Source organism: Lemur catta, chromosome 10 (genome assembly GCF_020740605.2).
Source record: "Lemur catta isolate mLemCat1 chromosome 10, mLemCat1.pri, whole genome shotgun sequence".
Classification (NCBI taxonomy): Eukaryota; Metazoa; Chordata; class Mammalia; order Primates; family Lemuridae; genus Lemur; species Lemur catta.
Genome location: NC_059137.1, coordinates 40,368,683 through 40,382,795, shown reverse-complemented (window position 1 = coordinate 40,382,795; position 14,113 = coordinate 40,368,683).

Below are 14,113 nucleotides of genomic sequence, written 5' to 3'. Positions count from 1 at the left end.
AGGAAGATATTCTTAGTGTCCAGGTCTTCTATAAAATAGCCATTCCCATTTTGAGAAATATTATGCTATAATATAGTTATTGACCTATGCAAATTCCAGTAACATCCCCTGTGTGTGAGTGGGTACATGTATGAAATTAAAGTTTTTCTTTGCATTTTAACTATAGAAAACAAACTTTATTCTGTAGTAAGTATTTCAGAACTGTTATTCATTTTAGTTTGCATCACTGAAAAAGCAATGTTGACCACTTAAAGAAAACTTTAAAGGAGTAAAATGGAGTTTGAAAGCAAACATGTTGGGAACCCAGCTATGTTGATGTACAAGTGTATATCAAATATTTTAAAGAAAATGTAGAAGATAGCAAGAAAAATTGCAAAAAATATATAGTACTGTATTACATGTTCAAAGGAGGCTGACCACTTTGTACATTTCTATGAAACTCCTTGTGGTTCTATCATTATTTCAAAGTAATTTTTTTTAAAAGAAAGCAACCAGAATAGATCCACATTTTCTTCATGCACAACCTACCTTGAAGGTGAGAGACCTTCTCAATGACATTATATGCCAAATTGACTCTGTGATAGATATTACACAAAAACAGTTCAAGCCATTGTGTCTGTCATGTTAGAAAGAAGGCTCTAACTAGTGCAAAGAATTGTAGAAAAATTAGAGGAACTTTTGTTCATCTGCAGAGGAATGAAATTCAAAAAGAAAAGTTCCTATATTCTTGATCAGTTTTGGAAAAATTATTAAAGGTTTTAGATCAAGTTGAGGATATGAGCTTACATTGGGAATTTCTCCTTGCACACAACTAAGTAATGATATTATAATTACAATAACAGCATTCAAATAAATTATAAAGTTTGTAACTATATTATAAATAATATAAAGTAAAACAACACTACTCCAATCACAAAAACTGTTTCATGGACTATAAATGCACAGAAGGAAGGTAGGGGGATGGAGTAGCAAGGCACTTGGGAGACAGATCCTTTCAGGGTAGCAAGGATCAAAAGAACTTCATGGGTGACAGAGGCTAACAGCAAGACTGCCTACTTCAACCAAGGAGGCTGAAAATAAGTTGGGAATGCTGCCTGCGGCTACCGATTATATAAATCAGTGTGGTTTTGGTTGCAGGAGAAATGACGGGAGATGGAGCTTGGGTTGGTCACTCCTTGATTGAATAACTAGAGCTGGAATATCACTAAAATATTACTGAGACAGAAGCTTTTAGGCACTGACAGAATGCCTCAGTCTGGACAGGAGTCCATGAGGAGTGCACACAAAGCCTCTAAAGAGGAAAGATAAGTGCAAAGATTGAGAAAATTTCACAAAAAATCTCTCCACAGAATTAGATCCTATTGACTAAATTTCCGAACCTTCTGAGGAACTAAAAAGGACACCAACAATTAACAGCAATTATGGTTCATTATACTTCTAGAACAATCTCAAAGTGACTTTAAAATAAATTATGCTCTGCAAATTGTAAAATGAAGGAATAATAATCCTGTTAAAAAATCAAATATTAAAAATAGATATCTATCAATAAGAAATGTACAGACTTCCATATACAATGCTGAGTCCAAAAAACAGAGACTATCTATTGTTTTAATGTAAATATAGGACATGCAAAACATTTGGAAATAGGGTAGCTCACACAGAATGTCTTTGCAATTTCAAAGCAGTGTGAGATAAAGTTAAGACAAGAAAAGTGTGTTAAAATATTATTAAAAATCTTAATTTATGGATTAAAGAAACCCCCCCAAAATTACAAAATATTTAAAACTGAATGATAAGTCCAGATAACAAAATATGTGTATTATAGCACGAGTAAGCCATAGAAGGCATTTCAATCTAAAATTTATTTATTTTAAGAAGAACGAGGGGAAGGAAGAAGAGCGGGAAGTAGAGAAACAAGGAAAGGAAAATAAAAATGAGAAAATGTGCAACTAAGTAAGCATGAGTATAGCAAAATGGAAAAACACAAAAATATAAAAGGATGAAATAATTTAGTAGAAAAGAAACTGATAATCAAAAAACTCAAGAGATAAGATAGAAAAGATAAATTTCCAAAATGGTGAATAAAATGCACAAAATTCTGGGACTGATTAAGAAACAGAAAGAAACAAGGGAAAAATGCTAGAGTATGCTGAACTGGCAGGAGCATGGATGGCACCATAGCATATGAGAGGAGAGACATTAAGAGACACGAAGAAAGGATGGACTGTTAAACAGATTGTGTTAATACAGCTCTCTTTTCTTACATACAGAGTGAAGAAACATAAACATATGTGCATGAGAGTCTTGGTGGGGTCTAGGGAATGATAAGAGTGCTAAATTCTCACCTGTCATAAGAAATAAAAAGATTCTTAATTGAAATGACTAAGAGTAAAGAAATTTCTCAAGCAATGTCATTAAAAAGTGAAAATATTTGCCTTTGAGTGTAAAATGGGAAGGAAAGAAGGTCGGGGCCTATAATTCACTATAATCTTATTTAGTTTTCCAAATAATATATGTGTTGAATATGGATATTAAATTAGGAACTGCCTTTTAAAAATTTAACTGACATCTCATTTTTTATAAAATTTAGAAAAAAATTAATACATATGGCAATAATTTAAAACATTCATAGCACTGAACACATGACATAAATCTCATTAAGCGTACCTGATGAATCTGAACTTCTGTCAGCACATTTAAAATCTACTAAGTTCACTCAGATTTGTATATGTAAAATCAGAGACTAATAATCACTAAAACCTTTAAGCATAATGATTGCAGATTGGGTTTTATACATTAAGTCATAATCCTGTGTTACTATTATTAATTCAGATACAATAGCAGGGGTTGGGGAACTATAGTCTGAGTAATATCTGTCCTCTTCTTGTTTTCATATGTCCGAGAAGCTGAGAATGGCTTTGACATTTGTAGATGAGTATATAGGCACCTTTTTAATAGCTCAATTTTGCCTCTTGGCCCCCAAGGCATAAAATATTTTCAGTCTGACCCTTTAGAGAAAAATTTTGCCAACCTCTAGTCTATAAAGTAAAAAGGCATGTGTGAATTTGGTCAATTTAGAGAAAAAAACTCATCAAATTTCTTGTTTAGTTAAAGTTTCAACTGCCTCCAGTAGTACAATTAATTACAAATAATTGATACAGGTGTTCCAAGTAAGCACAATCTGTAATTTATCCCCAAATGCTGGAAATAAGGAAGGAACTCTGTTACTCAAAGTGTGTTTAAAAAATAAATTAGTTCCAACTTTGGTATGTACTAGCAAATTTATTTTAGGCAGAAACTATACAAATTCCTCCAGAAGCAAGATAAACATCTGTTTTTTCACTTGATTCAAACTCTATATCTTCGCAAGTTCAGACGATCAACTCAGCCAACACAGATGCCATAGATCTTGATGTCAGGGAGCTTATTGATTCTTTTTTCCTTGGCACACATCAATAGTCAGGACAATCATTTTAGACATTATACTTAGGTGTCTGTATAACTGGTTAATGGTTGCTACCCAAAGAATTGCCAGTATAAAAGTTCTAGGTTGGAGAATGTAATACGGATTATTTCTAAAGGAAAACGCTCACTTCTATTGCAAAAATTTGTATCCATGTAATCTGTATAAAGTAGAATTTGATACATCTGCAAATTAAAGCAAAACAGGAATATAATATAAAACTGCATTGTTCAACGTGGCCACTACTAGCCACATGTAGCTATTTAAACTTAAATTTAATGAAATTAATTAAAATTAAAAATTCTGTTCCTTAGTTGCAACAGCTACATTTAAAGTAGTCAATAGCCACAGATGTCTAGTGGATACAGCACAGAATTACAACATTTCCATCATTGCACAAATTTATATTGGATACAGGAGACAGGGAAAATAAACTGAGATTCAAACTGAATTCGATCATGTCTAGAAGCGGTGAAAAAGAATGAATAGAACAAAAATTTGTTTAACCTGATGGGTAAAATACATCTGACTTCGAGTGTGAGTGAGGTAATGAGTAGAGTTTTAAGTGTATTTAGTTTGAATACTTATGGTACATATCCATATGAAGATGTCCAACAAAAAAGTAGAAATATAATCTGAAACTCAAATGTCTTTTTCAAATACAGAAATAAATATTTGGTGGTTATTAACTTCTAGGTATTAGCTGATGCTGTGAAAAAGGTTATAGATAGACTTTTGAGGGGCTTTGTGTCAGTCACTAATCCTAGTTGCTAACAATAGAAACCATTGTACCTAGTTTAGGTAGCTCAAAGAATGTTTGTGAGTGCTAGCGATTCAGACTTAGAGGCTATGCTGACAAAAGTCTCCTAACTATATCATAGGAATATACCAGCAAAGAGCAGACACACAACTGGCATCCTTAGTGCTGGCCATGGACCATATGACACGCTGGTTGTGCTTATAGGCTGTATGTCTCCACCTTCATGCTCACCTGATCTTGTTCCTCACTTCCCAAGTAACATCCTGGACTGGTACATTTGATTAGCAGAGCTTGATTTCCATGCTTACACCCTATCAGCTATGAGCAAAGCCAAAAGAGTAAGTTTTCTGACTTCATTCTTAGGGGTATGCAACTTATTGTATAAAATGTCCTAAAACATGAGATGAATTTTCAAAAACAACTAGAAGTCTTGACTGAGATTCATAACATGGATATCTACATGCATATGCTTGTACATAGACAAATATCAAAAAATATTCATAATGAATGATGCTTTGAAAGCCAAGGGACATCTATGTGAATAATGACATTGACGACTTGGAATACAGCATTCTTAATCCTGTTGTTTTCATTTTTATTCCTCATACACTTCTAATTATGTCATTTTTATTTATCTATCTTATTTTCTGTTTCTGATGTGCTGACTTAAATCACAGTTTTGGTTTAATTCTTTAACACTCAACTGCACGTTAGTTGACAATCTATTGAATCAATCAGTGAACAGTTATTTACTGCCCACCATATGCCAGGCCTTTTACATGGTGCTGGGAATATACACAGAGAGCAAGGTAGTCGTGGACCTTGTCCTCATGAAGCCTAGATCTCTAAAAATAAAAATTAAACTCCACATCTAAAATTGCATTGTGAATTAATGACAAATGCATCTAAGAAGGTCAGCACATAGATGACTGGCTTATTTATTTACTGGCATATTAATTTATTTATCCTGATACAACAGTTCTTTCCCTATGCCTGTGATCTTATCTTGCTAATCTCTCCTAAACTAGCCTCTGCCAGCACCTAGAGTTCTGTTTCTAAATCACAGATTGTCCCAATTCCTGTGACTTAACATACCTGGCTGTCCACATCCAAGGGTTTTGCATCTGCACCAACCCCAGAGGGAAAATATTTGAAGAAAAAAACAATAAAAAATAACAGTACAACAACAAAAACTTAAAAAGAATATAGTATAAGAATGTTTACATAACATTTACATTGTATCAGGTGTTACAAGTAATCTAGACTTGATTTAGAGTATATGGGAGGATGTGTGTAGATGGTACGCAAATACTACACTATTTTATATCAGGAACTTCAGCATCAGCAGATCTTGGTATCCACAGGGGATCCTGGAACCAATTCCCCATGGACACCGAGGGACAGCTGCATTCCTAACAAACTACTTGTCTAACATTCTGGTTATGGTGTTTCTGGGATGTTCAGTGAACTATACCCGCTCGCCTCTGATGCATTTGCCCTTTATCCCTTCGTGCTGCCATCCCCAGACCCCAGGCTGGGCCGTGGACTGGTACCAGTCCATGGCCTGTTAAGAAGTGGCTGCACAGCAGGAGGTGAGTGACAAGTGAGCAAGCAAGTGAAGATTCATCTATATTTACAGCTGCTCACCTTCACTGGCATCACTGCAGCTCTGCCTCCTATTGGATCAGCCGTGGCATTAGATTTGCCCGAGGGTAAACTGCACATGCAAGGGATCTAGGTTGCACACTCCTTATGAGAATCTAATGCCCCGTGATCTGAGGTGGAGCTGAGGCAGTGATGCTAGCACTGGGGAGTGGCTGCAAATACAGATTATCATTAGCAGAGAGGTTTGCCTGTATAATGAATGTAATGTGCTTGAATCAGTCTGAAACCATCCCCATTGTCTTCCATGAAACCAGTCCCTGGTGCCAAAAATGTTGGGGACCACTGACTTAGTGGACTTTTTTGAAGTACTAATGTTTTCCTTGGCCTAACAATAAATTTTTCTGATTCCTTTCATCTTTTGATGGCCCAGTTATCCCCAGTTTTCTCTGCTGGGTCCATACCAGAGTTTCCCAAATTTTAGTGTGCACAGGATTCACCTAAGGAGTTAGTTCAATTGCGCTTTTTCATCACCACCATCAACTGCTAGATTCTGATTCTTGGACCACACCCTCACTAAAGAACAAAGCTTATCCTGGGAGATTCAAGGGTTAGATGATCTATGGTTTACAGAGGCAGAAAGTAAGTTCCGTTTAATGTCTACCATGTATAAGATGCATTTTAGCTGATATATTATGTGTTTTGAGCCATTAAATGTTCAGAATAACTCTGAGAGTTAGAATACTATTATTACAATTACATATATAGAGAGATATGGGATGACTGTTTCCCTAAAATTTTATGTTGAAGCTCTAACCCTAAGTACTTCAGAAAGTAAATAGTACCCGATGATAGGGCATTTAAAGGGTGATTAAGTTAAAATGAGGCTATTAGGGTGGGTCCTAATCCAATCTAACTGGTCCTTATAAAAAGAGGACATCTGGACACACAGGGACACCATGATGCACATCAATGGAGGAAAGACTACACGAGGACACAGTGAGAAGGTGGCAATCTGCAAGCCAAAGGGAAAAGCTTCAGAAGAAATCAAACCTGCTGACACATTGATCTTGGACTTCTAACCTCCAAAACTGTGAGAAAATAAATTTCTGTTGTTTAATCCACCCATTCTTCCATATTTTGTTATGGCAGTCCAAGCAAACTAATACATATGATAAATGAAGCATAGAGAGGATGTAGGTTGCCCAAGCTCAGCCAACTCAGGTAGAAGTGGGAGACATGACTCAAAAATAGATCAATTTAATCTAAATAAATGTTGGCTCATATAAACAGCAGCAGTAATATCTCCAGGTTATTATGGGTATCATTTTGTTAACAGTAATGGTTTTTTATATATTCTTAAAGGAGAACATGACATTTCCTTTATAGAATTTTATATGTCGAGGTTGAATAAGGGTAGAGGAATTGGCAAAACGGCCTGTTTTCAGGGCTCATTTCTGTGTTGCTAGTCTATAGTTCGATGTTTCCTTCCAATGTCTGCTGAACACACAGACCTCTCTCTCTTTTAATTTTGCAGTTGATGGGATTACTTGTCAGTGAACATATGGAGCAACTGATTTTTAACTGTTATTATATCTATCTTCATTTCATTAGAATTTAGAAAGCTGAGCAAGGTATCTTCTCTGTGATCTGTGCTGTAACTTTCACCTGCCAGTTTGCAATCACTATAAGCATCAATCAGTTCACAGTTTAAGTTGGGAACTGATTACCAGTAGGCAATTTTTTATTACCACTCATCTAACCTTTACTAGGTAAGAAAAACTCAACTTTGATTTCACTACTTTTTAATGTTTCTTGGGCTTATAGAAAAGTCCTTGAGCCTTGTCTATTTTTGTGGGTGTCAGCATTTTCAGAAATGTGATTCACAGAAAGTAGAATCACTTTCAAGGAATGTGACATTCTGAGCCCATAGCCTCATAATGCTGAGGTGAAGGAAAAGAGTAAGGAAAGATCTCTTGTATCTATAATGAATTTCAAAAGGCAAATTATAAATAACTCAGAATTTTCACCCAGTTATTACATAAGCTTACATTTTGCTGTTGAAGTTCATAATCAAAATAATGAAGGTGAAACCTCCTATTAGAAAATGATACATTTTTTAGATAGAGACACTGAACTGCAACCAACTACAAAAACAGAATGTCCTAATGAAGCTAAAGTTGTGAGATTAATTGCTCCCTTATATTCATTTTTAATGAAGAGTAACAATTGACTTGACAGGCTAATTATTATAACATCCTGGGTCCACAGTATGTAATAAGAGTTATAATGTACCAGTCAATCAAAATCTTTCACTTTTGTTATTGTGCTTGAAATCCTCAAATTTCTTTGTTTGCCATGTTAACAGGATGACATATGGAAATTAGTAAAGGTGCTATCCTCAAGAGAGAATAGAAGCACAAAATATTCTGCACACATTTCTATTATAATTATGTTGTAAAATGACTTTGGGTATATTGAACATGCATTTTTTTCTAATTTTATAATAATTATTATAGTACCATGAGACAAAATGAAATGGAAATTTTGATAAGATACAGTAAATCTTAGTGCATTCTTAATTTTAGATAGTATAAGTTCTTATAGAATCAAGGGAGAAGAGATGAAATTTAAAATATAAACCTATAATGAAGACATTATAATATGTAGAAGTCATTGCTGATGTTGGTAGATGGTTTTAATATAAATTTTAAGTACCTCTATGCTTTCACTTTAAAAAGTAGACAAGGTATATTTTCTGGGGAATTTCTCTTTTAAGAGCTTATATTTATAATTTATTACCTGAATGTGTGCAATTCTTCTTTCCATTGCAATTCCACCTTTCTGATGTACTTGCCCAGTCATGTTTGTATAGCACCTCACCTTTATCCTGAGAAGTCCTGCCATGAAAACATAGAGAGAAAGTTACAAGGAAAAGGAGGAATGTGAAGCAATCAGTCCAGGAGTTCAGTGTCTAGGAAGATGGGAATTGAAAATCCTGTTTAGCTATACAAGGTGAATGAGAATGCCAGAAAGATTTTCAAGATGTCAACAAAGTATTAGCGTAATAAAACAGTGCTGAAGCATTTATAAAAAATGTCTTTACATCATAGCTGATGGGAAGAAGTAAATATATTGTGTATTTTCTAATCTAAAACGCCATGGATTTTGAGTTACCACTACCAATTTTACTGACTCAATACTTTCTAACCACTTTGAAATTTTATTTTATAATTATTAAAAGAACTTTTATATATATTTTAACAAAGATATATATTATACTCTGCTCGAACATATGTAATAATAAAAATGTAAAAAAAAATTAATTGGTCAAATGATTCCTAAAATTTCTTCCCAGTTAAAGTTTCCTAAAACATTGTTTGACTTGAAGAACTGACTCTACTTGGTGACCACTGCTCTAATGTAAGCCTCTTGATCTTGTCACAAGGTCAATGATGGGAAAGTTTATAACTTACTTCAATTCTGCTGGTTGTTTTGACCTCTGTGCCTATAAGGACTTTACTAGTCAGAAAAATTATAGCACCCTCAAAGAGTAAACCAAAGAGAAACAGGGAAATTTTGTTTCTATGCAGTTTTCTTGTCTCTGATTTTGAAAACGTTCCCCCTCATGTGTGGAGAAAGAAAAAAATCATTAAAATATGCCAACTTGCTTTGAAATCTTGCAATTGCTGACGGAAAGTTAAATATCTTGGACTCTCTTATTTATCCACTATGAATAAATTACACAGGCAAATTTCTCTTCTTCCTTCATTTTTCTTTGTTTCTAGGAGATGGATAACATTGAGAATCACTCCTTTCTTCCCTTCTGGATATTCTTTTCTGCTTTGCAATTTGTATGAACCTCTGCATCATTATATATTTCCAGAACAATACTGGCTCTCCTAATTTGATGAGAAATAGGTCAATTCTCAATATTCACTTACATAATCACTTATTGACCATCTACACTCTGTGAGGCACTAAATAAGACTAGAGGGTAAAAATATGGTCACAAAGCCCTCCATGGAACTCAGAGTCTAGTGAGGGAGGCAAATGCACAAACATGCAATACCAATAAAATCTGACATGGATATCCCATTATATTAAGTGAAGTATCCAAAGAATGGAAAAACAAGCATCACATGTACTCACCAGAAAATTGGTTTCCCTGATCATCACCTAAATGCACATCGGGGAAGGATACCAATTGGATATCAGACTGAGACGGGAGGGTGGGGGGAGGAGATGATGTACGCCTATATGATGAGTGCGTTGCGCACCGTCTGGGGAATGGTCATGCTTGAAGGTGCTGACTCAGGGAGGTGGGGGGTGGGGGGAGGGGATGGAGGTATGACTACATGGTGAGTGCCAGGCTCACTGTCTGGAGAATGGACACGCTTGAGGCTCTGACTCAGGGGGATGGGCAGCACATGGACAATGTACATACCTGAGCTTTTGTACCCCCATAATGAGCTGAAATATAAATAAATAAATAAAAGCAAGTGAACAATTAATTCTGATCAGAGAAGAGAGAAAGGAAGTTTTCCTTGAATGATGAAAAGCCATCTACCAGGAAGACATGAAAGAGCAGAACTTGATAAGAAGGAAAAACAAAAGACAATACATAGGGTCTAAAAATGATTGGTTCCATGTTATGTTAATGAGTAAGAAAGGAAGAGAAAACGACTAGACATGAAGCTCAATTTATTTAGATTTTTAATCCAAATGCAAAAACTTCTCAAACTCATCTAAATTAAAATGTCTTATAAATTTATGTCATAAAGAAGTAATTTATTTTTATAATTTGGGAATACAATCCATATATAAGACAAAGCTGTTTTTTTTTAATAAACAGTGTAAAATATTTCTGACTAAATTATTCCTAAATTAAATTTATTGAAAGTAACTGGTTAGCTGAAAAAACCAAGGAGAGAATCATGACAAAATCTAAGAAAGGGTAGGCTGAGGACTTACATAGAAGAAAATTATGTACATCTTCTTCAATCTGTTTTTATTAGAATATTCTAGTTTAAAATATTTTATATCTGTGTCTTTATTATAAAGTTTCACTTTCATAGGAGAAAGTGTCTAATTGATTAACTTTGGTCATGGGCTTACTATTTGACCTGGTAGAAAAAGGAGCAGCCCACATGGGTTTGGGAAGGGTGGTATTCCAATAGATATTACCATCAAAAGAGGTTGGAAGTGAAGATATGCTTGGAAAAAAAAGTTATTTATTCATTACATTCCTTGGCTTCTCATCATAAACACAAAATCATTTTGTTTCATACCAACAATTTAACACACTTACTTACCATCCTTACTGTCATATATATCACACTACCATATATACTGTCATACTAGCAGATGGAAGTCAAAGTTACTGCAGCAGCTTCAGGTTCTTTGACTGATGTGCATTCTTCTTCTTGTCCTATTTTTCCTCTTCTTCTTCCAGGTTTTCTATATACCTTATAATCATTGCTACATGTATTAATAGATTTAATCAGTATTTCCTTTATTAATATTATAAAGAAGAGAAAAGATATAATTTTTAGTGCAATCTAAATATTAAACACTATAATACTTGCTTCTACAATCATACAAGTCTATAACTTGTATTTATGGTGCTCCTTCTCTTGTTTTCCCCTTCCTTGTCCTAATAACTTAGATATTTGAAACATTTTGCCTAAAACTTAATTTTAAAAAATCTGATTTCCTAGTGATCCTGCCTAAATAACACTTTAAAATTTACAACTGCTATATTGGTTTAAAATAGCGTTCCCAAAATATCCTACATTCCTCTCTACTCCCTTTATCTAGCAGAAAACCTATTTGCCAATGATTTGAATTATTTTTTGTCTCTGGATCTGGTAGCATATAATACCTAAGTTGGCTACAAGTCATTATGTACTTCCAATGTAACGTAACCATTTTTGCATGCTCTGGTGAAGCTGACCCTAAAGTGGCAAAGATAAGATTTATTTTTGAGAAGAACAGAGAATATACTTTATGGAGTCACTATTCCCACATCATTTTCCTGGCTCCTGGACAAATGTAACCTGGCTGTAAATGAAAGATCACCATATAGAAAAATGGTTTAGAAAACATAGTATATCCTCCATAATGCTACCTTAAACCAAAAGGTGTCGATAACAGTGTCTTATGTCACATAGTCACTTATAAAACTTTTATGAGCGCCTAGAAGCATGTAAAGAGGTATTTTCTCTGAGGTTAACTACCAGAGGGATGGCTTTTCTCCCTCACCTTAGGATCCTACTTTCCAATTGTGAGAACTGTGTTTCCCAAAGGCTCCCTCCAATCTGCAGCAGACACTTTGGGAATTGTTGCATCCGCTGTGTCTTCAAAGTAGTTGAAAAAACCATTAGCAATGTAGCCTACTATATTGCTTTTTCATGCTCTGAGACTCACATAATTTTTACTGTTTTTTTATTTCACCTGGTAAATGGGTCATAGCAGGACATCTTAATGTTTTCAAAACCCTAAGTAGCTTTTGAAATATTATTCATTCTTATTAGTCGTAGAAGAACAAAAATGAACAGCATTGCATCTACTACAGAGGTGATGTCCTGATAAGCCTCCAGAATATTCAAACCCCAGAAACTTTCCTGAAATGACACATAAATAAAATCTTCTATTTTGCTGGGTTAGCTTTATCTCCCATTCTTTGATACTCTTATTTAAACATCCATACAGAACAGAAATAAACTCTTACTCTCTAGGCATTAGTATCATAATATCCTCATTGTTGTATGATAGTCACTGTGAGAATAAATAAGACAGTGCCATGAATTAAACCATGTTACTGAACAAGAATACAAGAGTGTGTTAGGCTGAGTAACAGCTCCCAAATATGCCCACATTCTATTCCCTAGGACCTGCGAATACATTTCTTTACACAGATAAATGTCTTTGCAGAGGTACATAAATTAAGGATTTTGACATGAGGAGATTATCCCGGATTATCCATGTGGGCCCACTGTTATCACAAGGGTTCTTATAAGAGGGATACAGGAATGTCAGAGCCAGGCAAGAAGATGTGAGGAGAGAAGCAGAGGTCAGAGTGATTTGTGGCCACTAGTTAAGGAATTCAGACAACCTCTAGAATGTAGAAAAAGCAATGAAATGGATTCTCCCCAAAAGGAATGCAGCCCTGCTTATCCATATAGACTTCTGACACCTAGGACTTTAAGATAATATATATTTTAAACCATTAAATTTGTGGTAATTTATTACAGCAATAGTAGAAAACTATTAATAATACAAAGAGTGAAAAGATACTGTTGGTTTTACTGGGAAAAATTAACAGCTTCAGTAGCTGATACCAATAATCAGGAGCTTCATTACTTTATCCCAGTGAGGCAGCAACCCCAGGGAGAGTGAATATATTAATAGTTGAAGTCACTCTTTATTAAACTTCAAGAATCCCATAATTTTTTAAACTCATCAGAAATTTACCAGTCAAATTAAAGATTTGAATAGGAATGGTTTGGAAATTTCCACCCTGATACACCTTTTAGGTCTTTTATGGTGGCACGAATATCTCTGGATAACTCAAGAATGTGTCCCTGCTTTTGTGGGGAGAGGTGTCTCCAATAGCTTCCTCTTGACCATTCCTTTGATAATAACCCTGACGATATAATCAATGGAGGATTCTGACATTTCCTGAGAATATCTATTCTGATTATTACTCCCAGTAATATGAGAAAAACAGAACAAAACAAAACACAAGAGGGGTTTGGGGTCAGAATCAGGCGTCCTCTAACAATTGAATCCTGTAAACCCCACTCTCACCTGCAGGCTGCAGTGGTATTCTGGACCTGTATGTACCCAATGCTCTCCAAAAGGTTCAGGTATTTCTCATCACCTAGTGTAAAGTTGTTTTGGATATTGATTTAGGCTCTTTATGGAGGGCTAATGGAAGTTTCACAACATATATTTGTGGTTGTAAAACGTGTATAGTTTCCTCTTTATTCAAGAGCCCAAAACAATTTTATTTCATTTCTAGTAGCCTACTGGCTCATTGTCAGATATATGTGCAGATTTTCTTTCCATGTTCTCTGGTTATCTCTCAATCCATTATCCTCAATATGACAACCACAATAAGTGAACAGTTGCACATAAAAGATCCCATCCAGCCTTCCATTATCTCAAAGTCTGTATTTCCTCTAGATAGGCACAGAGATTTTGGTCTTTCAACATCAGTTAGCAAATTGGATTCAGGTTTGCTTTATCTAAACTAGAATAGAAGCTGGCTACTATTAGTTTAA